The sequence below is a fragment of the Herpailurus yagouaroundi genome, unplaced genomic scaffold, assembly GCF_014898765.1.
Source record: "Herpailurus yagouaroundi ecotype Mexico unplaced genomic scaffold, PumYag 77, whole genome shotgun sequence".
In the NCBI taxonomy this organism is placed as follows: Eukaryota; Metazoa; Chordata; class Mammalia; order Carnivora; family Felidae; genus Herpailurus; species Herpailurus yagouaroundi.
The window spans coordinates 93,241,417-93,268,156 of NW_024412388.1; the positions used below are offsets into that span (position 1 = coordinate 93,241,417).

Below are 26,740 nucleotides of genomic sequence, written 5' to 3' on the forward strand. Positions count from 1 at the left end.
AGGAAATATAGGAGCCATCACCAGTGTTCCATGCTGAAGAAAGGCCAAACAAATAACTAGAAAGATCCCATGGGTGCATAATGCAGAAGTCCTTAGTGACCTTTCACAGAGGGAAAGAATGGAAGCAGAAACCTCACCACAGACAAGAGAAGGCAGAAAGCATAGACATAGCTTTGTCAAAGACCCAGACTACACACAGAGGAGAATGATAGGACAATGTCTGGGTGGGGGGGCAGGGCCATGGGAGGATCATTGTTATTAGAGAGGAAGAGTTTGAAAATATGGGACAAAGAAAAGGAATTACAGAAGCTGTACTTTTCCTATTTGAAAGGAGATGGAGAGGACATGAAGTCGACAATGTACTGGAAGAACCAACTTTGAAAAGAAGAAATACCTCATTCCTTGGGACTATGGAAATGAAGTGATCAGGAATGTAAATAAAGGAAAGATTATAGTCTGTGTATCAGATTTATAGAGGCTTACTAGCAGCTTTAAGCTCAGGAAAGAAGTTTAAGCATTTTTCATTTGTTTGCTCATTAATCATCATAACAACCCTATGAGCTAGGTACTATTATTATCCTCATTTTACAGCTGAGGTAATTTTACAGGAGAGCCAGAAACCCGAAGGAACTTCTATTTACTCGTTGACATACAAGGCATGTACAGCTACTGGAAGATGGGAGCAAGGAATGACAGGGGCTGTGGCTGAGGTAAGTCAGTGTTTCTCAAACTCGACACTATTGATATTCGGGACCAGATCATCTTTTGTTGTCCTGTGCATTATAGGATATTTAGCAACATCCCTGGACTTCATTCACTAGATGCTAGTATCACACACACACACACACACACACACACACACACACACACACATCCCCCACTGTCATGACCATCAGAAAAGTAAAAATTGCCTGATGTCCTTGAGGGGCAAAATCACTTCTAGTTGAGAACCACTGGGATAAATTGAATGAAGATAGAGCTGACACTGGTCAGTCTGACAAAACAGAGGACCCAGATCTTCATTGAGAAGGGAAATAGAATATTAAGATTCTGGGTCTATATTAGAAGAAAAGCATAATGTCATGAGTTTCTTTTCTGGATAATGCAAAGTGAATGCAGCAAAAAGCCTTGGACACAGAGAACGCAGTGAAATCAATACAATAGGTATATATAATCAAAACCATCATCTGTGGTTGGGTAAGCCCCAGGGAACAAATCATCAATTTCTATGACAAAATGTGACATAGCATAATCAAGGGTATGTAGTTATCCCCTCATTTCTCTGGCATGCATTTTATAAACCCCGAGGATTATGGACTTAAGAATAAATGTTACCGTCCTGATTGTATGTTTTTCTGGACTCCATGTTGTGTGACCTCACATCCATTATTCAATTCAAGCCTACCAGATGGAAACTTATTAAATATTGTCATTTCCTCTTACTGAATTTAATTAAGCCTCCTTACAAGAAAAAGGTTTCTACAAAACCTGGTGTCCCCTTCCCCTTTTCAAATGCATGTGCACACATATTCTTATGCTGCTGCTCATTGTGTCTTAGAGAAGCTTAAATTAAAGCAGCTTTTTTTTTTTTTAACTCTAGTTGGTCAACTGGTTAAATGTACAGCTGTGGAAGTGAGGCTTCTTTGAAAACACAGCAATCAGTATGGATACTGTCATTTGTTAAGCTTAATGATAAGTCCACACTCTAGTGAATGGTATATTGTTGTAGATTCTTCGGTATAGATTCTTTGGTAGTGCTAGAGTAAACTGAAAATACATGGTTGTAATTCATGTGTTAGTATCAGAACATCTCCAGCTACAGCCTGCAGAGGAGCCAGTGCACACCCAGGAATGTCCCAGAAGGGCATGATGCAGCCCTGAGGCAGGGGCATTCTGGAGCAAATTGCCCTGCAGGCTGCATAGCTCAACCTATGGGGTGCCCTTGTAGGATGAGCCATCACAGGCCATCAAGGCAGATCCTTAGAGTTCCCAAAAGCTAACCAGATTTGAACACACGCCATCAGCATTTGGCTCAATGAGGGTTTTTGGTTAACGTTGCGATGATGCAAGCAGGCCTTTTAAGAGTTTTGATGGCTTGTCCCCCACTTAGGCAAGATGGTAAAGTCTTCAATATGTTTTACCATGGCAGGTAATTATTAGGACAAACTTGTGACAAGTGTTCCAACAGCTGGGCAGTTTTAAGCAAAGCAGCTCACACAGAAAGAATTTCTGAGCCCAGAGAGGAGTTCGGGAAGGGGTGAGGGGGTCTTCTCCGTCCCCACCCCCAGTCCCAGCCCCACCGACACCTCCTAATGGCTCCAGAAGACCTGCAGCCCTGTACAATATGTGGCCTGAACGCATCACGGCCCACCTCCTCGTCCTGGCCCACAGGGATGCCCATAGCTTCCAGTTCTTTTTGCAGTTCTGTGATGTCCACCATCCCGTCCCCGTGATGGTTCAGTTTGTGGAAGAGCTCTTCAAAAAGGCGGTCGGATTCCTCCTCCTGGCCAGCCACGGTGGGCAACAGGAAGCCCCGTACTCGGCGCAGCATGCTGACACAGCGCTAAGGGTACCCTGAAAAGTGGGAAAGCCCCACCCTCAGGCTGAGCTGCCACCGGTACCGGCGTCAGGGAGCCTCAGAGGCAGCGCGCAGCAACGGACCCTGGAACGTGTGGGCTCCCAAGTCTCTGGGTTTGGAGCAAGTGGGCCAGGATGGTTCCCGCCTGTCCGGCAACAGCCCTGGTTCTGGATTTGATTTTGCCAGTCTTGGCTGGGGGAAAGCAGCTTCGGCCCGCCCCCCCCCCCCCCCCCCCCGATTAATGTTTGGCCAGGGATTCCCAGACAGTATTTTTGTTTTATGTTTTATCTGTTTTTGAGAGAGACCAAGAGAGAGCCCGAGCAGGGGAGGAGCAGAGAGAGAGAGAAAGAGAGAATGGAAAGGGGGCTCTGTGCTGACAGCAGGGAGCCCCATGTGGGTCTCTAACCCAGGAACCATGAGATCATAACCTGAACTGAAGTGGGTTGCTTAACGTACTGAGCCACCCAGGTGTCCCCCCAGACAGCATATTCTCAATTCAAACTCCAAACTGAGTGAGGGTAGTCCCATGGTTATGAGTTTTCAGAGGAGGTTTTTTTTGTTGGTGGTGTTTTTGGTTTTTTGTTTGTTTTTCAGTTTTGTGCTCAGAGCCAAGGTTGACACAGATCCATGGGGCCATCCTGGGCCAATTCTCTCTCCCTTTTATTAGACCAAGACTTCATCTGTCATTCCCATAGGCTAGTTGAAATCCAAACCTTAGTAACCAAGGGAGTAAATGTTAAGACTTCTTTTTATATTTATAAAAGTTAAAGAGGAAAATAGGCTTTCTAATATTTAGCATGAACTGACAACTGCACATATGTAATATTTAAATAAATGTACACAAATCATGGGTGGATAAACAAATTTGGAGCCCATTGCTCTTGTGTAATGGGAGTGATCACCTGGTCAGTGGTCAATTTGATAAGAAATTCAGGAGTCTGGGGGTGCCCAGGTGTCTCAGTTGGCTAAACATCTGACTCTTGATTTGGGCTCAGGTCATGATCTCACAGTTCATGCATGAGTTTAGAGCCCCACATTGGGCTCTGTGTTAACAGTGCAGAGCCTACTTGAGATTCTCTCTCTTTTCCCCTCTCTCTGACTCTCCCCCACTTACTCTCTCTCTCAAAATAAATAAATAAACTTTAAAAAGAAAAAAAGAAAGAAATTCAGGAGTCTGCAATCAGCACCTGCCAATGAGAGCCATCAGAAGCACTGCTCAAGTCAAGAGAACAGACCAGCCACAGCAGTGGAGCAATAGAGACCAGCACTGCATACATAGATGAAGGGCCAGCTAATACCAACCAGCATGCTCTAAGGAGCTGCACAGGAAGTTTGACCCTTAGCCCCAATGTCACAGAAGTCACAAGTAAACCACATTATGATTTCAGACATCCAGATTCTCTCCTAGGGAGAAAATTAGTGAACAAACACATTTTATCTAAAAGAAAGTAAATGCTATATAAAAGGGTTTAATCAGTTACCAGACAAACTAAGCATTAAAACAAATTAGATATTTGCTTAACTTTATTATTATTATTATTGTTATTATTATTATGCAGCAGGTGGGACTCAGGATAAAGACCGGCAAAACCAGGTTAGGCAAAGTTCATATTATGCACATATCTGAATTTTAGTATGAGCTGAAATTTAGGGAGACTTTAACTCATTAATATTATTTTGGATCCATGCTTTTAAGTCCTCTCTGTGTGAACTGATACTGCTGATTGTTTCCTTATAATCTCTATTGATGTTGGGTCAACAAGACAAGGTGAAAGTCAAAACCTAAGGATGGCAGAGCAGAAGGATGGAAAGGGCCCAAGTTCTTGATTGCATCACTGAGCCAGTGAACCAACTCTGGAAACCAGTTTCCACTGGACCTGTTTGGACAGGCAACAAATTCAACCTCTGTTATTTAAGCCACTTTCTTCTGGGTATTCTGTCACAGCTGAAAGCATAGCTCATAGAAAATCATAACTCACAAAATAATTACAAACTGAGATGAATCCAATTTTCCTTCATTATGCTCACCTCAGTTTGTAATTATTCTAGGAAGATGTAACAGGAGCCATAATATATTGGGTAATGAAGGAAGGCTTCCTGAAGTTTAGGTGATATTTAAGCTAAGGCTTGAAAGATAAGTAGAGGTTGGCCTGTGAAGAGTAACGAAAATAGCATTTTTTGTATCTTTAACATTCCTGAGAAGAAAAGAACTTGGGAAGTTCAAGGAACTAAAAGAAGGTCACTGTCACTGGACAATAATGAACAACAGAAAGAATGGCCCAAACTGAGATTAAAAACACAGGCTCAATTGAAGATACTGGCTTTTATCCCAAAAACAATATAGAGTTGTATCAGCCAGGACAAACCAGGTTATGCTGTGATAACAAACAACTCCAGAATCTCGGTGACCTACAGGGTGAATATCTCATTTGTTTTTTTTTTTTTTTTTTTTTGGTTTTTTTTTTTTTTTTTGGTTTTTTTTAATATCTCATTTGTACATATACCCATTATAGGTCAGCAATAGGTTCTGCTCCTGAGATGTCATTGTCCCTACCCTGGGACTGAGGCAGCCACTTCCTGGAACATCATTGGTAGCCATGGCAAAGGGAAAAAAAGAGCATGGAAGGGCAGGCTGTGGATCTTAAAAACTCTGCCTGTAGGTGACATATTTCATTTCTTTTTATATTTTATTGGCCAAAACAAGTGACATGCTCTCCTGACTTCAATTCCTCCTTCACCTCCTTTGGTGAAAAATATTACAGCCTACACCAGGAGGCATTTATGCATTTTTAGCAGCAGAATAACATGGCTTAATGCACAGTGTAAAGATCCTGCTAGCTATTGCGTGGAGAATGGGGGGAAAAGGCAGGAGCCAGTGCAGTGAGATCGGTTAGGAGATTCTCAGAGTAGTCAGCTTGAACTAGAGTGGTGGCAGTGGAGGGGAAGAGAATCAGACAGATCGTGATATATTTTAGAGATAGAATTGAAAGAATTTTATGAAGGATTAGGTGAAAGATATGAGGAAGAAAATGATACCTGTTATAGACTAAATGTTTATGTCCTCCCAAAATTACCTATGTTGAAATCCTAACCCCCAAGGTGAAGGTATTAGAAGGTGAAGCTTTGGGGAGGTGATTATGCCTCCTGACTGAGATTAAGAGCCCTGATAAAAGACACCCCAAAGAGTTCTCTTGCCCCTTCCACCATGTGAGGGCACAGCAAGAAGGCATCTATGAACGAGGAAGCAGACCCTCACCAGACACTGAATCTGTTGGTGCCTTTTTCATGGACTTCCAGCCTTGAGAACTGAGAAAAATAAATTTCTGTGGTTTATAAGCCACCCAGTCTATGGTATTCTGTTAGAGCAGCATGAAGGGACTAAGGCAGTATCAAAAATAACTTTTAGGTTTCTAGAATGAGACACCATGTAGATGAAGATGACAATCTCTGAGGTGCAGGAGATCAATTGGGATTAAGATCAAGAGTTCAAATTTAGATGTATTAAGTTTAAGATGCCAGTGAGTCATACAAGTGGCAAAACTGCATGCCTATCTCAAGAAAGAGGTCCAAGATGGAAATATAAATTTGTAACTTATTGGCATACAGAAAGCTTTTAACACTGCAGGAGAGAAGAATATCACTTAAAAAGTATAGAGTAAGAAGAGGGCCCTAGACCAAGTTCTGAAAAACCCTACAATGTACATCTCAGATGCAGAAAACAGAGCCATCAAATGCAAACTGCCTGCAACCAAATAATCTTGGGCACATTACATATTTTCTCTGAACCTCAGCTTCCTCATCAGTACCAATTCTGTCTCAACATTCTGTTGTGAGCATTAAGTAGAAAAAAATACTTAACACAAGCCCTGGCACATAGAAAGCATTTCATAAATGGTAATTATTGTTAATGTCATTTTTATTAAAGGAGAACTGAGAAGGGCATCTGGGTGGCTCAGAGCCCATTTTGGATCCTCTGTCCCTCTCTCTGCCCCTCCCCTACTCACACGCTCTCTCTCTTTCTCAAAAATAAAAGTAAACATTAAAAAAAAAAAAAGGAGACTGAGAAAGAGCCTTCACAGAAGTAGGAGGAAACAGGAAAATGTATTATTAAAGAAAGCATGAGAAGAGGCTATTTTTAGAAAAAGAGAGTCCAGTGCTACTAAAAGTGTCAAATGCTGAGTAAAATTAAAACCTAGGGCCAAAAAGGGTCTTTTGGATTTGGCAAGAAATGCATAGGAATTTTGGTGAATTGGTGGAACAGAAACCAGATTGGAGAGAGTTAAATACTGAGTAGATCATACCTCATACCATGCATAAAGATAAATTCCAAGTGAAGTAAAGACCTAAAAGTAAAATGTGAAACCTTAAAATATTATGAATAAAATGTAAGAGAATACCTTTGTGATCTCAGTGCATAGGGATTCCAAAATAAGACATTAGAAAGCATAAACCATAGAATACAATTTTGATAACATTGAAAATATCTGTGCATGAAGATACATCATTTAAAAGGTGAAAAAGAGTCACAAATAGAAAATCCAACATTACGGCTTCCATAAAATAGTATTCAGAATATATTAGGAATCCTAAATCAATAAGAGAAAGACAATTGACCTAAGAAACAGGCAAATAATGTGAGCAGAGATCTTACCAGGACCTTTAATCTAATAATGTTTCTGCATTGTCACTGTTCTTATTTCATTGTGCCCTCATTTTTCTCTTTCCTTCCACTTAGATTCCATAATCCATCATCTTAATCACTACCTTCCATACTCCTTTACACATTTGCTCCTGCTTTCTTTGCCTTATTCATTTTGCAAAACCATAACCTTGAGTAAATCCAACTCTCCACATTCTCTGCAACTTCACTTCTCCCTCTCCCTCATATCCCTTATCCAATCCTTCATAACATTCTTTCAGTTCTATCTCTAAAATATATCATGACCTGTCTGCTTCTCTTCTCCTCCACTGCCACCAGTCTAGTTCAGGCTTACCACTCTAAGAATTTCCTAATGGATCTCACTGCACTGGCTGACTACAGCTATGGATGCCCTTTCTCCAATGCAGTGAAAAAATAGATGCAAAGTCTGTTGAGAGTTTGTAAGTACAATGGTGGAAAAATGAAGGGGGCCCATGCAATGGCTTCCATTTCTTCAATAATAAATGAAGAACTAATGGAAATGGGATGTTAAATATGAAGGAGAGAAAGTCAAAAAAAGAGGATGTGAAGGCCAGAAATTTGAAGAAATAGTAGAAAGTATAGCATAGTTACTGTGGAGAGTGAGAAGGCTTTGCTATAAAAGAAACTGGGTAAGATTTTTGAGCACCATGAGTACCAATTTGTGGTCATGAATTTATAGAATGTCAATTTGTGAAACTTACTGTGCATCACATAACCCAGAATTGGGCACACCAATCTCATATAGTTTTAATGGACCAAGCCCGTTACATCAGCACCTTTGGTGAGAACTACCAATTCACCAACTTCCACTGTGCTGTGGCATGGATTTTATTCTGGTCTACTCTCTCAAAGGCTCTGCATCTATTTATTCCACTCAGCACATGCAGCACATGCATAATGGAGCAGTAAGACAGAAAGAACCAGGATCCTGATGACTACAGAGCCACCATGTCAGCCTCTGGACCATGTTTATATGGAACAGAAATAAACACAGACCATAAGCAACAATTATTTCTGGTCTCCTGCATCTCTCACCCCCCAGCTGATCCTAAATATAAACAATAAAAATCCTCAATTAATAATGTAGAGATATTCAGAATAACATGTAACCAGAAAAATGCCCAGATTAAATCACAATCAAGATGACTATGAACATGGGATTGAAACTGTTAAAAACATACAGAAGTTAAAGTAGCTTCAGCATTTTATATGAAACCAATATATTCAAAATATGTTTCACTGTTACATAAATCCACATAGTAATTATATTTATGAGACAAAGAACTTTATAAAGTAATGAAAAATAAAGACTACTATAATTGCAAAAATTGCCTCAACATTTTATTTATCCTACTGTGCTAAGCAGTAGGCTGGCTGCTAGAGAAACATAAACATATCATTTGCACATACTTATTTTCAGTATGATTTTTTAAAATTCATCATCAGATTTTGTAGATTTAGCAAATAAACAAAAATACGTTTTTTGGTCTTCAAACAAGAATCCTCTTTGGCCAAGGAAAACAGCTGAATGTAATTTGGCTCACTGATCAGTAGAGGGTGATAGAACATCAGAATGATAGCTTAAGAATGCCTTTATGAACCATGTTGTAAGCATTTTTCTATAGTTCATTCAATTAATATTTTCCCCCAGACTCAGTGACATATTTAACTGTGAATATACAAAGTATATAAATCCATTCTGGATAAAATGCATTAATCACCTGGAAACACTTGGGTGAGAAAAACAAACAATTTTCACCATTCCTCTTTTATTTATCATTCCTTTTTACATTTTTTCTCTATGTCCTACAATAAAAAGTTCATCAATCAAGGAAATAAATCACATCATTTTTTTTCTCATAAGTGTTGCAAATATAGTTTGTCATATCGATATCTTTCCAAGAGTGGTCAAATTAATGAAACCCTACTGTAATGGGTGAACTGAGCCACCTGTGGCTGGTAACAGAAGGTAAATGATAAAATCTTTATGTTATCTGTGGGTAACATCCTTCTGAAGCATGAAATTTGATCCCCTTCATTTATGTCTGTTTCTTTGACTATAATTCATATTATATAATATTAATGAGATCAAATTTTTCAAAATGCAATTGTAGTAGGCATTTTATATTAAACTATAGTGTTTTTTAAAGAAAGAGAGAGAAAAAGAGGCTTTTCTGCATCATAAAGTGTTTTGTTTAAAATTTTGTACAAGTGCCTCTCTTGTTCAGTTATTATAGTCTTAATTAATTTTCCCTTATGAAGGATATCAACTGGCAGTTATTTATGGAGTACCAACTAGACGCTCAATTTATGTTTTCAATAATTAACAAATTACCAAAATCTGGGTGGCTTAATACAACAGAAATTCACAGGATTTACACATCCTGTGATTGTACAAATGATATGTTTATTTACATATCATTTGTACATACTTATTTTCAGTATCACTTTTTAAAATCATTTAAAAATACTGTGAATTTACACAATTCAAGACAGAGTCTGAAGTCAAGATGTAAAGAGGGTCAGCTTCTTCTGGAGGTTCTGAAAGGGAATCTTTTCCTTGTCTCTTTCTCAGTTTCTAGTAGTATGTAGCAATCCTTGGCTTCTAGCTGCACCATTTCAATCTCTGCCTCCATCATCACATGGCTTTCTATGTGTCTTTCTGTGTCTTTACAGGTATTTTTTTTTAAGATTTATTTTATTTTTATAGAGAGAGAGCAAGCAGGGGACATGGGCAGTGGGGGAGAGAAACAGAGACAGAAACAGAGACAGAGTATCCTAAACAGATTCCACACTCTGCATGGAGCCCTACACAAGGCCTGGTCCCACAACCCTGGGATCATGACCTGCACCAAAATCAAGCATCAGACACTCATCCAATGGAGCCACCCAGGAACCCCTATTGGCTTTCTTAAAAAGATACCAGTTATTGGATTTAGGGCCAACTAGTATGGGCCCTAGTATGCCCTCATCTTAACTAATTACATGTGTAAAGACCCTACTTCTAAATAAGATCATCTTCTGAGGTTCTAGGTAGCCATAAATTTCAGAGTACTACCCAGTACATGTAGTAATGCTATTTCATATATCTTCAAAGAAATCTTAAAAGAGAAAAAATAAGATGGTTCTCCTTTATGGAAATAATATGGAAACTGAATATATTATATTCAGAATAGACAAATCCCATTCAAATAAGTCTTTTTATTTTACTTTATTTTCACATTCATGTGTATATAACTTGCCTTGTTCTATAATAGCTTTGAGGTATCTTATAATAAAAACACTTAGTACAGTGCACAATATAAAATGTGTGTAGCTCACTAATAAATAGTATATACTTTTTGTTGAGACCCAATAGAATTAGAGATTTAGTAATAAAGGAAGATAAAAATCCTCTCTATAAATGCAATCCCTAAAATTCCATCACATAAAATTCATAGTCACATTATTGCAATGTAAAAGGAAACAACCCTTTTCAATTAATCTTCCAATTACCATGTGTTTAATTTATTTGTTTTCATTTATGAGATGTGTAAGAAACAGACCAATTATTACAAAATGTACATCATACACTGAATTGAGAAGGCCCCAAATAATCACAAAGTCATTTTCTGACACTTTACCCTTTACACTTTACACTTTAACTGGTTCCTGGTTAAAAATTGTGGCCAGGTGAAGGATGGGAGCCACTTGCCAATTGAGTTCTATCTGAATTCACATTTTGTCAAAGACATTATCACAATTTTAAGATACAGTGGAAAGTCAAGACCAGAGAATGATAAAAACACAGATAAGGGGAAACACAACCTGTTCCACAATTCTCATTATCAGACAGGAAAGAACACATCAGCTCCATGGGAGAAACATGGAACTAAAGTTTTATGTAGCAATGAGTTGTTCAAAAAATGTCTCACTGAGTGATGAAAGGAAAAGATAAGGTCCTTTAAAAATTCCTAAAGTAATTGCAATAAGAGATGCTGATTCTCATCAGCAGTTTGCTAAAGTGGAAGCCATAATGCTAAAACACACTTAGCAAAGGCAGTTTTGAGAATGGCTAAGATAACACAATTCCAGTAATTTTGTCAGCTTATTCCAAGGACAGAAATTAAAGGAACTGGAAGAATGAGGTGCCTGGGTGGCTCAGTTGGTCGAGCTTCTGATCAGGTCATAATCTCACGTTCATGAGTTCAAGCCCCGCATCGGGCTCTGTACTGACAGCTCAGAGCCTGGAGCCTGCTTGGATTGTGTCTCCCCCTTCTCTCTCTGCCCCTCCCCACTCATTCTCTGTCTCTGTCTCTCTCTCAAAAATAAATAAACATTTTTAAAAAATTAAAGTAACTGGATGAGTAACTGAAACAAATATCCTTCAAACACACCTCCCCAAATATTACTCCCCAACCTGGCCTTGGGGAGGTGTTGAGTGGAAGACTCTGCCACCTTGTGCTCACTGATGAGAATCCAGAAAGCTAATATTCTGAGATGCTAGATCTAGACATTCTTTAAAAACAAGTAAGCAGAGAACTTCCGGGAAAGATGGCAGAGTTGGAGAATTCTAAGCTCACCTATTGCCACAGATACAACTAGATAACACCACATCCACATAAATAACCCAGAAAATGACCCCAAAACTGGCAGAACAGGCTTTCCACAGCTAAATATAGACAAGAAGCCACAGTGAACAGGGTAGGAAGGGCAGAGACATGTTTGGGAGTCAAACAAACATGTGGGACTGCCCATGGAGGAGAGGGACATGGCAGGCACAGAAAAGGGAGAGGACCAGACCCCACAAAAGGCATCCCAGGTACAGGGTATCTGCAGAGGGAAGAAAAAACCCTGTAACATCTGGCTCTGAAAAACAGAGGGGCCTAACCATCAGTTCAGCTTAATACCTGGAAATTTCTTGGAGAGCCAAGAGGGTAGAATTCCCACCCATGAAGAGACAGCATAATAAACAGCCCTTCTGAGATACAGCATAGAAGCAGCAGTTTGAAAAAAGCGTGAGATACATCAGAAGACTTACTTACTAATCTCAGAGCATGTGCTGGAGGGACAGAGATCTTTGGGAGACTTCTCCAAGAATAAAAGCTGACAGGCACCACTGCCCTCCTCTGCCTCCCAGCATAGATACATGGACATGTGCAGGAACCAGTGTAGCACCAACACTCTCCACCTAGCTTGCTAAATAACAATGGGCCCTGCCCCCATGAGCTTCAGTGATCTGTCCCCTCCATCCATGCCTGAGCAGGGATTTTCCCAGGCAGTTGCATGTCACTTTCTGCAGTGGACCAGTGCAGACCCTAGCACCTTGTGCCCCACCTCCCACAGACCTCTCTACAGACCTGCCCCACCAATATTTTCTTGGTCTGAGCCCATCCAAAGTGATGCCACAAGCCTGGCCGTGTGAAAGCAGTCCTGACAGGGTCCAGCACTACTCCACAATGACTACTGTCCCAGGGATAGGGGAAAGTAACCATACATACTAGTTCAACTATGGCCCCACCAGTGAGCTGGGGGCAGGCATCTGGTCTGACTACAGGCCCTGCCCACAAACAAAAGCTTTTCAGGGGAAAATACAGGGAAAGCACTCTGGAATTCGGTGCTACTACATCTCTGGCAAATACCAGGTATGACTCAACTCAAGTACAAGGTGGCACCAGACTGGCCCACTAACAACACAAAGACCAAACCCTAACCACAAGAGGCAAAGTGAACTATTACAGATGACTGGACTGAAAGGAAAGGTGGCTCAGCCACAATAGCAAGTCACACACAACACATATGGAAGATATACCTGGAGCACCAGGCTCTGACAAACAGGAGACATTGCACTGCAGGGCACTATAACTCCTTTTCTTCATAAGGCCACTATTTTCAAGAGCAGGAGATGTAGCTGACAGTCCTCTTTTTTTAATGTTTATTTGTTTTGGGGAGAGAAAGAGAGAACACAAGCAGGAGAGGGACAGAGAGAAAGAGGGAGATAGAGACTCCCAAGTAGGCTCTGTACTGTCAGCACAGAGCCTGATGTGGGACTCAATCCCATGAACAATGAGATCCTGACTTGAGCCAAAATCAAGAGTCAGATGCTTAACTGATTCCACCACCCAGGTGCTCCCAATGTAGCTAACATTCCTAACACATACAAACACAGAGGTAGACAAAATGAGGAAACAGAGAAACATGTTGCAAATGAAAAAATGGAAAAAAATCATAGCAAAAGAGCTAAATGAAACAGAGATAAGTAATATGCCCGATAGAGAATGTAAAGTAATGTTCATAGAGATACTCCATGAACTTGAGAAAAGAGTGGAGGACATCAGTGAGACCATTGACAAAGAGATAGAAAACACAACAAAGAGATAGAAAACAAAAAAGAACCAATCAGAGATCAAGAAATCAGTTAAAACTATACTGGATAGAATAAACAGTAGACTAGAGGAAGCAGAAGAACAGATCAGCAACCTGAAGGACAAAGTAATAGAAAGCAATCATGCTGGACAGGAGAGAGAATAATAACAAAAAACAAAAACAGACTAAGAGAACTTAGCAACACTATCAAGCATAATAACATTCACATTATAGGAATACACAGAAGAGAGAGAAAAGGGGGCAGAAAATTTACTTGAAGAACTAATAGCTGAAAACTTCCTGAATCTGGGGAAGGAAACAGCAATCCAGAACCAGGAGGCAGGAGCCCCTCAAAAAATCATCCAAGGAGGTCCACATAAAGACACACAGTAATTAAAACAGCAAAAAGTAGTGATAAGGAATTTTAAAAGCAACAAGAGAGGGGCATCTGGGTGACTCAGTCAGTTAGCGTCCGACTTCAGCTCTGGTCATGATCTTGTGGTTTGTGGGTTTGGGCCCCACATCAGACCCTGTGATGACAGCTCAGAGCCTGGAACCTGCTTCAGATTCTCTCTCTCTCTCTCTCTCTCTCTCTCTCTCTCTCTCTGCCCCTCCCCTGCTCACACTCTGTCTCTGTCTTTCTTTCAAAAATAGATAAACATTAAAAAAAATTTGAGTAACAAGAGAATAAAAAATAGTTACATACAAAGGAAACCCCATAACTCTATCCCCTGATTTTTCAGAAATCAGAAACTGATTCTGCAGGCAGAAGGGAGTGGCACAATACATTCAAAGTGCTGAAAGAAAAAACCTGCAAATAAGAATGCTTTCTCCAGCAAGGTGCAAGACTCCTTCAAAATAGGAGGAGAGATAGTTTCCCAGACAAACAAAAGTTAAGGAATTTATCACCACTAATGCAGCCTTACAAGAAATGTTAAAGTGGACTCTTTGAGTGGAAAGGAAAGACCATAAGTAGGAGTAAGAAAAATAGGAAGCACAGAAGCAGTAAAATTAAGTATAGCTATAAAAACCAGTCAAGGGATTCACATAAGAGGATGTAATAAGAATAAGAGGATGTAAACTATGACACCATGTATCTAAAACATGCAGGGAGAAGAGTAAAGAATGAATTCAAACTTAAGCAACCATCAATTTAGTATAGACTACCATATGCAGAAGATGTTACATACAGACCTAATGGTAACCACAAATCAAGAGCCAGTAATAGATATGCAACAAATAAAAAGAAAGGAATCTAAGTATATCACTAAAGAAACCAAACAAAACCATGAGAGAAGAGACCACAAGAAGGAACAGAGAAGAACTGCAAAAACAAGCATGGAACAGGTAACAAAATGACAAGAAATTCTTTCCTATCAATAATTAATTCGAATGTAAATGGACTAAACACTCTAATTAAAAGACATAGGATGATGGAATAGATTTTTTAAAAAGGAAGACTCATCTATATGCTGCTTACAAGAGACTCATTTTAGACCTAAAGACACATGCAGATTGAAAGTAAAGGGATGAGAAAACATTTACCATGCAAATGGAAGTAAAAGAAAGCCAGGGTAGCAATACTTATATTGGACAAAATAGACATTAAAACAAAGACTATAACAAGGGACAAAGAAGCACACTATAGAGGCACCTCTGTGGCTCAATCAGTTAAGTGTCCAACTTCAGCTCAGGTCATGATCTCACAGCTCTAGAGTTCAAGCCCCGCGCTGGGCTCTGTGCTGACAGCTCAGAGCCTGGAGCCTCAGATTCTGTGTCTGTCTCTCCCTTCCCCTCCCCGCTCCTGCTCTGTCTCTGTTTCTCTCTCTCTCTCTCTCTCAAAAATAAACATTTTAAAAAAGGACACTATATAATAATAAGGGGAACATCCAACAAGATGTTTGGAAACATCCAAATACGTGCAAAATTGTACCTATTTATGCACCCAACATGGGAGAACCCAAATACATAAAGCAGCTAATAACAAACATAAAGGAAGTAATAAATAGTAATACAATAATACAGGAGACTTTAGCACCCACTTACATCAATGGATAGATCATCTGAACAGAAAATCAACAAGGAAGCAGTGGCTTTGAACAACATTTTGGACCAGATGGATCTAACAGATATATTCAGAACATTCCATTCTAAAACAGCAGAATACGCATTCTTTTCAAGTGCACATAAAAACATTCTCCAAAACAGATTAAGCCCCAAACAAGGCTCAACAAATTCAAAATGATCGAAGACATACCATACATATTTTTTAAACCACAACACTATGAAACTAGAAATCAATCACAAGAAAAAAATCTGGACAGAACGCAAATATATGGAGGTTAAATAACATGGTACTAAACAATGAGTGGGTCAACCAAGAAATCTAGAGAAAATCAAAAAATACATGGAGACAAATGAAAATGAAAACACAACATCCAAAATCTTTGGGATGCAGCAAAAGCTGTTTTAAGAGGGAATTTTATAAATATACAGGCCTACCTCAAGAGGCAAGAAAAATCTCAAATAAACAACCTAACCTTATACCTATGGGAGCTAGAAAAAGAACAACAAATAAAACCCAAAACCTGTAGAAAGAAGGAAATAATACAGATTAGAACAGAAATAAACAAAATAGAAACTAAATAAATAATGGAACAAATCAATGAAACCAGGAGCTGGTCCTTTGAAAAAATCAGCAGAATTGATGAAACCTTTACCCAGACTCAGAAAAAAAAATGGAAGGAGAGCTCAAATAAAAAAATCAGGGGGCACCTGGGTGGCTCAGTTGTTTGAGCATTCGACTTCAGCTCAGGTCATGATCTCACAGTTCGTGAGTTCAAGCCCCACATTGGGCTCTGTGTTGATACCTCAGAGCCTGGTGCCTGCTTCAGATTCTGTGTCTCCCTCTTTCTCTGCCCCTCCCCATACATGAACTCTGTCTCTGTCTCTCAAAAATGAATAATTGTTAAAATAAATCAGAAATGAAAAAGAAATAACAACCAACACCACAGAAATACAAAGGATTATAAGAGAATATTATAAAAAATATATGCCAAAAAATTAGACAACTAGAAGAAATGTATAAATTCCTAGAAACATATAACCTCCCAAAACTGAATCAGCAGAAAACAGAAAATTGAACAGACTAATTATCAGCAAGGAAATTGAATCAGTAATCCAAAAAGTCCCAACAAACAGAAGTCCAGGACCAGAGGGCTTCACACATGAATTCTACCAAACATTTAAAGAATTACTATCTATTCTTCTCAAACTATTCCAAATAATATTAAAGAAAACTTCCAAATTAATTATGTGGGCCTACATTACCATGTTACCAAAACCAGACAAAAATACTATAAGAGAGAACTATAGGCCAATATCTCTAATGAACATAGACGCAAATTCCTCAACTAAATATTAGCAACCTGAATCCAACAATATATAAAAAAAATCATTCACGATGATCAAGTGGGATTTATTCCTGGGATGTAAACATGATTCAATATTCATAAATCAATGTGACATCACATCAACAAGGGAAAGGATAAAAACCGTATGATCATTTCAATAGATGCAGAAATATTCTACAAAGTACAACATCCATTCATGATAAAAGCTCTCAACAAAGTAGGTTTAGAGGGAATATACCTCAAAATAATAAAGGCCATATGTGAAAATTACACTAAAATTATACTCAATGGTGAAAAACTGAGGGCTTTTCTTCTAAGGTTCAGGAACAACACAAGGATGCCCACTCTCACCACTTTTACTCAACATAGTCTTGGAAGTCCTAGCAATCAAATAAGAAAAAGAAATAAAAGGCATCAAAATTGTTAAGGAAGAGTAAAACTGACACTATTTGCAGATGAGAAGGTACCATGTGTAGAAACCATAAAAATGCCACCAAAAAACTGCTAGAACTGATAAATGAATTCAGTAACATCTCAAGATACAAAATCAATATACAGAAATCTGTTGCTTTTCTACACACTAATAATGAAGCAGCAGAAAGAGGAATTAAGAAAACAATCCTATTTACAATTGCACCAAGAATAATAAAATACCTAGGAATAAACTTAACCAAGGAGAGGAAAGACCTGTACTCTGGGGCACCTGGGTGGCTCAGCCATTTAAGTGCTTGACTTGATTTCAGCTCAGATCATGATCTCACAGTTCATGGGATTGAGCCCTGCATCTAGCTCTGTGCTGACGTTACAGAGCCTGCTTGAGATTCTCTCTATCCCTCTTTCTCTCTGCCCCTCCCCCACTTGCTTGCACTCTCTCAAAATAAGTAAATAAACATTTTTTTAAAAAAAGAAAGAGCTGTACTCTGAAAACTATAAAACATTGATAAAGAAATTGAAAATGATACAAACAAATGGAAAGATATTCTGCGCTCATGGATTGGAGAAAAAATATTATTAAAATGCCCACGCCACCCAAAGCAGTTAACAGATTTAATACAATCCCTATCAAAATACCAACAGCATTTTTCATAGACCTAGAACAAATAATCCTAAAATTTGTATGGAACCACAGAACACTGTAACTAGACAAAGTAATCTTGAAAAGAAGAACAAAACTAGAGGTGTTATAGTCCCAGATATCAAGATATACTACAAAGCAATAGTAATCAGAATAGTATGATACTAGCACAAAAATAGACACATAGATCAATAGAATAGAATACAGAGCCCAGAAATAAACCCACAATGATATGGTCAATTAATCTTCAACAAAGGAGGCAAGAATATGCAAAGGGAAAAAGACAGTCTCTTCAACAAATGGTGTTGGGAAAATTGGAGAGCTACATAGAAAGAATGAAACTGGATCACTTTCTTACACCATTCAAAAAATAAACTCAAAATGGATTAAAGATCTGAATGTGAGACCTGAACCATAAAAATCCTACAAGAAAGCATAGACAGTAATTTCTCTGACATCAACTGCAGCAACATTTTTCTAGATAGGTCTCCTGAAGCAAGAGAAACAAAAGCAAATATAAACTATTGGGACTAAATCAAAATAAAAATCTTCTGCATGGGGTGCCTGGGTGACTCAGTCGGTTGAGTTTCAACTCTTGATTTTGGCCAGGTCATGATCCCAGGGTTGTGGGATCAAGTTCCAAGTTGAACTCCACACTGAGCATGTCGACTGATTGGGATTCTCTCCCTCTCTCCCTCAGCCCTTCTCCCCAGCTCACTCTGTCTCTCTGAAAAAAAAAAAAATTAAAATTAAAAAAAAATCTTCTGCACAGCAAAGAAAACAATCAACAAAATGAAAAGACAGCCTACTGAATGGGAGAAGATATTTGCACATGATATATCCAATTAAAGGTTAGTAGTCAATATATAAAGAACATATACAAATCAACACAACACAAAAAAATCCAATTAAAAACTGGGCAGAAGACATGAACACGCATTCCTCCAAAGAAGACATACAGATGGCCAACAGACACATGAAAAGATGCTCAAATCACTCATCATCAAGGAAATGCAAGTCAAAACTACAATGAAAGTGTGCCTGGTTGGCTCAGTCGGAAAAATATGCAACTCCTGATCTTGTGGTCATGAGTTCCAGCCCCACATTGGGGGTAGAGAATATTTAAATAAATATTTTTTTAAAACTACATCTGTCACAATGGCTAAAATCAAAAACACAAGAAACAAGTGTTGATGAGGATATGGAGAAAAAAACCCTCATGGGCTATTGGCAAGAATGCAAAACTTGTGTAGCCACTGTGTAAGTATGGAGTATGGAGTCTCCTCAAAAAAATTTAAAAAAGAACTATATGACACGGTAATTCCACTACTGGGTATTTACCTAAAGAATACAAAAACACTAATTTGAAAAGATATACGCACTCCTATGTGTTTGTAGCATTACAATAGCCAAATTATGGAAGCAACCCAAGTGTTCAAAGACAGATGAATGGATAAAGAAGTGGTGTATATGAATGTTACTCAGCCATAAAAAAGAATGAAATCTTGCCATTTTGCAATAATATGGATTGATCTAGAGGGTATAATGCTAAGTGAAATAAATCAGAGAAAGACAAATACCATATGATTTAACTCATAAGTGGAATCTAAGAAACCAAACAAACAAAGGAAAGAAAGAGACAAACCAAAAAACAGACTCTTAACTGTAGAGAACAAACTGATGGTTACCAGAGGGAAGGTGGGTGGGAGAATGGGGGAAATAGGTGAAAGGGATTAAAGAGTACACTTATTGTGATGAGCACTGGATGATGTATGAAATTGTTGAATCACTATATTGTACATTGAATCATTATATTGAAACTAATATAATATTGTACGTTAACTATCCTGGAATTTAAAAAAAAAACAAGTAAGCAGATAGTAAAGTTATATTCTTAAGAAAGTTAAAGAATCTAAATAGAACTGTGGACAAATACTCAAATGGTTCCTGCAAGAAAACTCAGGACTTTCCTCAAGAAACAGTTCTGGGGCCTCAGTTCAATACACTATATTTCAAGAAAAAAAAAGTTCTATCTTCCCCACCTTCCTACCTTCTGAGACCTAATGATAACACAGGAACAAATGCAGAACAGTAAAGAGAACACAAGGAGAGTTGTCAGTGTGTGAGAGACTAAAGCCAATATGTGAAAATGGAAAAAGACTAAAAACCTGTGGTTAGATAAGAGAGAACAGGCAGTCCAGAATATGCAGGAAGGACATTCAGAGTAGGAGAGGGTGAATCTCCATGGCAGAAACCCACAGAAGTTTCAGACAGAGTTGGCAGGTGCCTCAGAGGGCAGGAGGCACAGAGGAGGCTAAAACAGAGGGATTATTTGAAATTGTGTCTAATACATGACTGCATCAGACACCAACTAACATTCCCCACCCTCCTTTCCTATTTCTAAATACACGGAATACTAACTAGCATCTACTCCTACCCATTGCCCCTGCCAAAAGTTGCCATTAAAAAGCTGAATAAACTGAGGAGAAACAGGAATGCTAAAGCTGGATGCCAGTGTCCCAGGTAAAGCTCTCTCTAGTCTTGCATTTTGGAGTGCCAAATATCCCCCCTAAAACAAAAAGACTCCAGAACTCTTACCCTAAAATGAAGACAACCAGTGGTTAAGTCTATTTATAGAAGCAATGGCTGACTCTGCACCAAAAATTTGTGCTCCTCATTTCTTAGTGTGACATACTTCTTCTGGGAAATAGGTACCCAGCCAGAGACTTCATTTTTCAGTTTTCTTATACCCAGGTGTAGTTCTCTAACTAGTAAAATGTAAGTAGAAGGGATGTATGACACTTTTCGCTTTCTTATTAACCCCTCTGACAGCTGGAACAAAAGGCACCAAGGCTCAAGGAGATGCTAGTGGAAAGATTTGGGGCCTCTGAATTATCACATGCAAGATAGCCACCTACCGGTCAGAGACATTTGCTTTGTATTGTGACACAGATGAGAAACAAACCTATTGTGTAAAGCCATTGTAATTTGGAGGTTTACCTGGGTGACTGGAATTCCCATAATCAATGATCCCTCCCATGTACACAGAGCCATCCCACAGGAAGACAGACCTATATATACTACAGCAGTAAACTCCTAAAAGCTATCTAGAACAGTCCAATTCTTAAACCTGATGGGCAACTCAAGATGCCAAGAGAGAAAACAATAAAACAATAAAAGAGAAAGACTGAGATAAATAGTACATGTACTGATCCTAGGGAAAGATTATTGGAAGAGAAAAATAAGCTTTTAAATTTTTAAATTAGCATTTTCAAAGAAATGTGAAAACATATTACTTCCACAAAGTTCAAACTAGATGCTCCTTTCTCACATCCTGACCTTGAGTTGTATATATATATATATATATATATATATATATATATATATATATATATACACACATACATATATATCCCTTGAGGAAAGACCTATGTATTCCCAATAAAGGAGATAAAAGAAGTGCCAAGCAAAATGAATGGAAAAAGATCATCTAGACATAGCTTCAGAAAAATTTTAAATACCGCATATTAAGAATTTTTTTTTCTTTCTTTCTTTTTTATTTGAAAGGGAGGAGGAGACTCCATACTCCAACCACGCCTGCATGGTTGAGTTGGTTAAGCATCCAACTTTGGCTCAGGTCATGATCTCATGGCTCATGAGTTCAAGCCCCTCCTCGGGCTCTGTGCTGACAGCTCAGAACTGGAGCCTGCTTCAGATTCTGTGTCTCCCTCTCTCTCTGCCCCTCCCCTGCTCATGCTCTATCACTCTCTCTCAAAAATAAACATTTTTAAAAATTAAAAAAGAGAGGATGCACAGGGGAAGGGCAGAGAGAAAAGGAGAGAGAATCTTAAGCTGGCCACACTGCCCAGGCAGAGCCCGTCAAGGGCCTTCATCTCATGACCCTGAGATCATGCCCTGAGTCAAAATCAAGAGCTAGACATTCAACCAACTGAGCCACACAAGCATCCCAAGAGATTTTTTAAATTAACTTTTTTATCATGGTAAGAACATATAACATGAGATCTCTTAGTAAAAATTTTAATGTACAATGGAATATTGTTAACTATAGGCACAATGGTTTTTTTTTAATGTTTTTATTTTTTTCAACGTTTATTTATTTTTGGGACAGAGAGAGACAGAGCATGAATGGGGGAGGGGCAGAGAGAGAGGGAGACACAGAATCGGAAACAGGCTCCAGGCTCTGAGCCATCAGCCCAGAGCCTGACGCGGGGCTCGAACTCACGGACCGCGAGATCGTGACCTGGCTGAAGTCGGACGCTTAACCAGCTGTGCCATCCAGGCGCCCCAAGGCACAATGTTTTAAAACAGATCTCTAGAGTTTGTTCATCTTGCATAATTGAAACCTTATACTTGTTGGAAATCAACTCCCAATTTTTCTCTCCTTCCAGCCTCTGGTAACCACCATTCTCTCTGCTTCTATGAATTTGACTATTTAAGATACCTAATAGAAGTAAAATCATGCAGTATCTGTCCTTCTATGACTGACTTACTTCCCTTAACATAATATCCTCAGTATTCATCCATCTTGTCACATATGTCAGGATTTCCCTTTTTTTTTTTTTAATGGCTGAATAATGTTCCATTGTATGTCTTTTGGTTTTTTTAGTGTTTTTGAATCCATTCATCCATTCATTAGTGGACATTTAGGTTGTTTCCACATCTTGGCTATTGTGAATAATGCTGCAATGAAAATGAGAAGAGAAAATCTTTTAAAGCCTTTAGATAAGAAGAGCAAAAAAGGTCACTTACCAAGGAACAATAATAAACTAACATCAAACTTCTCATCAGCAATTCTCATGCTAGAAGATAGTAGAACAAAACCCTCACAGTTCTGAGGGGAATAAAATGTTTGAATACAGAATTCTGTGCTTTGCCAAACTATAAATCAATGGAAGAGCATACTAAAAACATGTTCAGATTTACAGGTACTCAGAAATTTCATCTATTTGTGTTTTCTGATGAAAATTTGTTTAATATATTCCAGACAAATGAGGTAGAAACCAACAAAGAGGAAGATATGGAATATAAAAAAGGTGAAACTAACCCAAGAGTCTAATGAAAAACAATTCCAGAGTGAAGCTGTGCACAGGGTTTACAATCTAAATCAGAAGAGGAAGTCAGTGGGCCGCGACTAGAATGTCTTCAAGAAGAAAAAAGAAATGTAGTCTGTGCAGAAGATATAATGACTATAGAAATGGATGGTATCAGCTATATGGTAAAGAAAACATATTTTTTTTTCTCAATAAGATACAAAAAAGACAATTGGAAATTCTAGGGGGAGACAATAAGAATTACATTTTTAAATGATTCATGATTTAAAAAAAAAAGGAAGGCAGCTAAAATGTAGGATAATTTTAAGCAACTTTTGAAATTATAAAAGAAAATTTATTTAATTTGGACACTGGAACATTCTTCTTCAAGGAGCCCAGAGGCCATGATCTTGGATGTATTTATGTTTAAATGTAATTTTTCCATATTATTTGGCTATGCAATAAACAATAATTAAATAGGAAAGGGTTGATTGTTAACTTTCAGGATCAACCTATAAACAACACATGAAAGATTACAATAACGAATGAACTTGGCATTAACCTTGAAAATGTAAAAACAAAAGTATGATTGACAGAATATAGTAGATAGAAGAGTATATAAAATGGAAGAAAGGGGAAAAGAGCTGATAGTCTCATCAAAGTATATCCAGAATGTGACCACTTCTCACCAACTCCACAAGCACTCCCTACTCAGAACCACCTTTATCTCTATCTGGATTACTGCAGTAGCCTCCCAACTAACCCCTGTTTCCACCAACACCTTCCTATACTTATTCTCAACATGGAAGCTATACAAATCCTTCTAAATACAAGTCAGACTATGTCACTTCTCTGCTCAAAACCTTCCAATGGCTTTCCAGTGCACCCAGAGTAAAAGTGAAAAGTCCTTCTATTGGTCCATATGGCACAATTTCATGTCACCTTCTGTTATCTCTCTCACCTCAGCGTCCACCACAGGGCTCTTTGCTCACTCCATTCCAGCCATACTAGCCTCCTTGCCAATCCTTGAACGTGCCAAGCACACTCCTGCTTTGAGGCCTTTGCTGGTTTCCTCTGCCTGAACTCTCTTCCCTAAGATATTCACATGGATAACTCCCTGCCTGCCTTTAAGTCTTTGCTCAAACATCACTTCTCATTGAGGCCAAATCTGACCATCCAGCCTAAAATTGTTACTCCCACCTCCCTACCTCCTGATTCCTCTTACCTTATTCTCCTTTTTTTCCCCCCATTAAACTTGTCAATGTCTACTATATAATTTATGTGTCTCAACACCCCCTCCCCGACTAGAATGTACAGGCCAGTGAGGCTAGGATCTTTCTGTTAATGACTGAGCATGTGGAATAGTGTCTATCATCACAGTAGATACTCAATAAATAATTGTTAAATGAATAAATATAGCTTAAGAATCAAGAAATATTATATAAGGTTGTTGGGACAAAACCTAGAGGCTGAAGCATATTATTTAGAAACATAAAAGCAACTGATAATAAAACTATAATATCTATAATATCTATCAAAATTCAAGAAAGTATAGCTAAATCCTTATTTTTCTTATAGGCAGTGAATAGATAATGTCTTTTAAATTGAAAAGTCAAGAAATGGCACCAACAGCACATAATTGAAAGTTGAAAAAGAAAAGAAAGTTGAGAGGTAATTAATGGACTACTAAAAATAAAAAGTTATTAAAAGTAGCTGCTACTACTATGTGTGTATATGTTTGTTATAAGCATAGAAACAAAGACTTGAAGGATACAGACCAGATTACTGCCAGTTGTAACTTCTTAAATAGTTTACAGGAATAAAAGAGTAAAAATCAGTAATTATTAAAAATAATTTTAATCTTTATACCAAATAAAGGAAGGTTGTTTGCCTGTGGAAAGTGGTACTGAGTAGTAGATGGTAATGGTACTGAGAGAGATGTTTTTCAGTATAAATTCCTCAGTTCTGTTTTATTTTTGCCATGTGCATGTATTACTTTGACAAAAATTGAAGAAGGGAAACAAATTTTGAAAAAAAAATTAATGTTTATTTTTGAGAGAGAGACAGAGCATGAGCAGGGGAGGGGCAGAGAGAGAGGGAGACACAGAATCTGAAACAGGCTCTAGGCTCTGAGCTGTCAGCACAGAGCCCGATGCGGGGCTCAAACTCAGTAACTGTGAGATCATGACTTGAGCTGAAATCAGAAGCTTAACCGACTGAGCCACCCAGGCTCCCCGAAGGAAAATAAATTTGAAAGAATAAAAAGCATAAACAGATCTAGTTTTACTCTAGCACAGAAACAAATATCCCATACGTTCCCAAAGCACCATATCATCAAGACCAATATCATGCCAACCTTGGGAATTTTCAAAGCAGGTGTTTCCAGTTGATCACCATGACTATAAAAAATAAAATGAGATGAAATAACATTAACATTTGGTTTTACTTTAACTTCCTGGTATATTCCTGGTATGGATTTCAAAATGTTCCTTTATTATCTAAAATAGTCTCTATTTGAAAGCAAAGGACTCCCCTCATATCCACCTGCTAGAGAATTAGTCTAGTATTTTAACATTTGACTTTATTTTCTCCTTTCTAGATCATGTGAGTCAGCTTTACCTCTTTATGAATTTGCCAAAAGCAAAAGTAAAATGCCAAACTAAATATCTGTCACTAAACAGGAGATTTAGTACTTTTACCCATAGGAATGTTTGTTATAACAGGAATACCATAATCATTAAACCAAGATGAGGCCCCAGCCCTGGCAGATAGTATAACCTTAGACACCAAAGGCTTAGGGAACAACCTGCTTCTTCTGACTCTTACAGAGTCCTGAAGGACAGAGCATCTTCTTCTGCAATACTGTTAAGAACTGGGAGGGAAGTTCTGATAATGAGAGGCTATGCATATCTACACAGGGTTCTACAAAATGCGAGGGCTCAGACTAAAAGCCCTTAGCCACTTATTCATTGGTCAGCCCTAGCATCTTATACCAATGTTCTTCTAATCCCTAGCAAGTCTGAAGGGGTTAATAAAGACAGCTATCAGCAAGACTTCAAGCAGAAGAAAAATTCTGGCTCTCAACACTGACTGCACGACCAAAGGGTGGAGAAGAACACAGTACCAGTTAAAACCAAAGAACAAAAGTTTCCTTTATCTCCACAGCATATCTATAGTATGGGAAAGCCATTACTTTATTTACAAAGATCAACTTAACTAAAGCAAAGTTAAGGTGACACACCATTAAAGGCATTTAAACTAATAAGTGCTAAAATTTTATCTGTGCATTTATGTGTGTGTGCTTTTGAAAAAAAAAAAAAAAAGATCTGAATGCTATATTGAAGTCCCCACTGGATAAGTTTATTTTGTAGTTTATTGAGTGTATTAAACAAAGGACAACTAAATTTTGGAGGACACCAAAGATAACAATGTTAGTTTTAGAATTGTTAATATGCTATTTTTTTCTGACGTTTATTTTACAAAGATTGATTACCCGTTGAGGTCATTCTTGGTTCTTGAAAGAAAAACTGTGTTATCACACAATCACCTACTCACCATGCCCTCATTTTTTAAAATGATGAGGGCAAAGGGTCAGAA

The 26,740-nt window shown here is 38.3% G+C and overlaps 1 long non-coding RNA gene across 1 annotated transcript; it reads left to right on the forward strand.

The window, feature by feature from the left end:
• The first annotated feature begins 603 nt into the window (after nt 1-603).
• On the forward strand, nt 604-26,541 carry LOC121027599 (uncharacterized). Its single transcript, XR_005788818.1, has 4 exons — nt 604-710; nt 23,098-23,328; nt 24,722-24,814; nt 26,158-26,541. It is a non-coding gene; the product is annotated as an uncharacterized LOC121027599 (long non-coding RNA).
• The last annotated feature ends 199 nt before the right edge of the window (nt 26,542-26,740 follow it).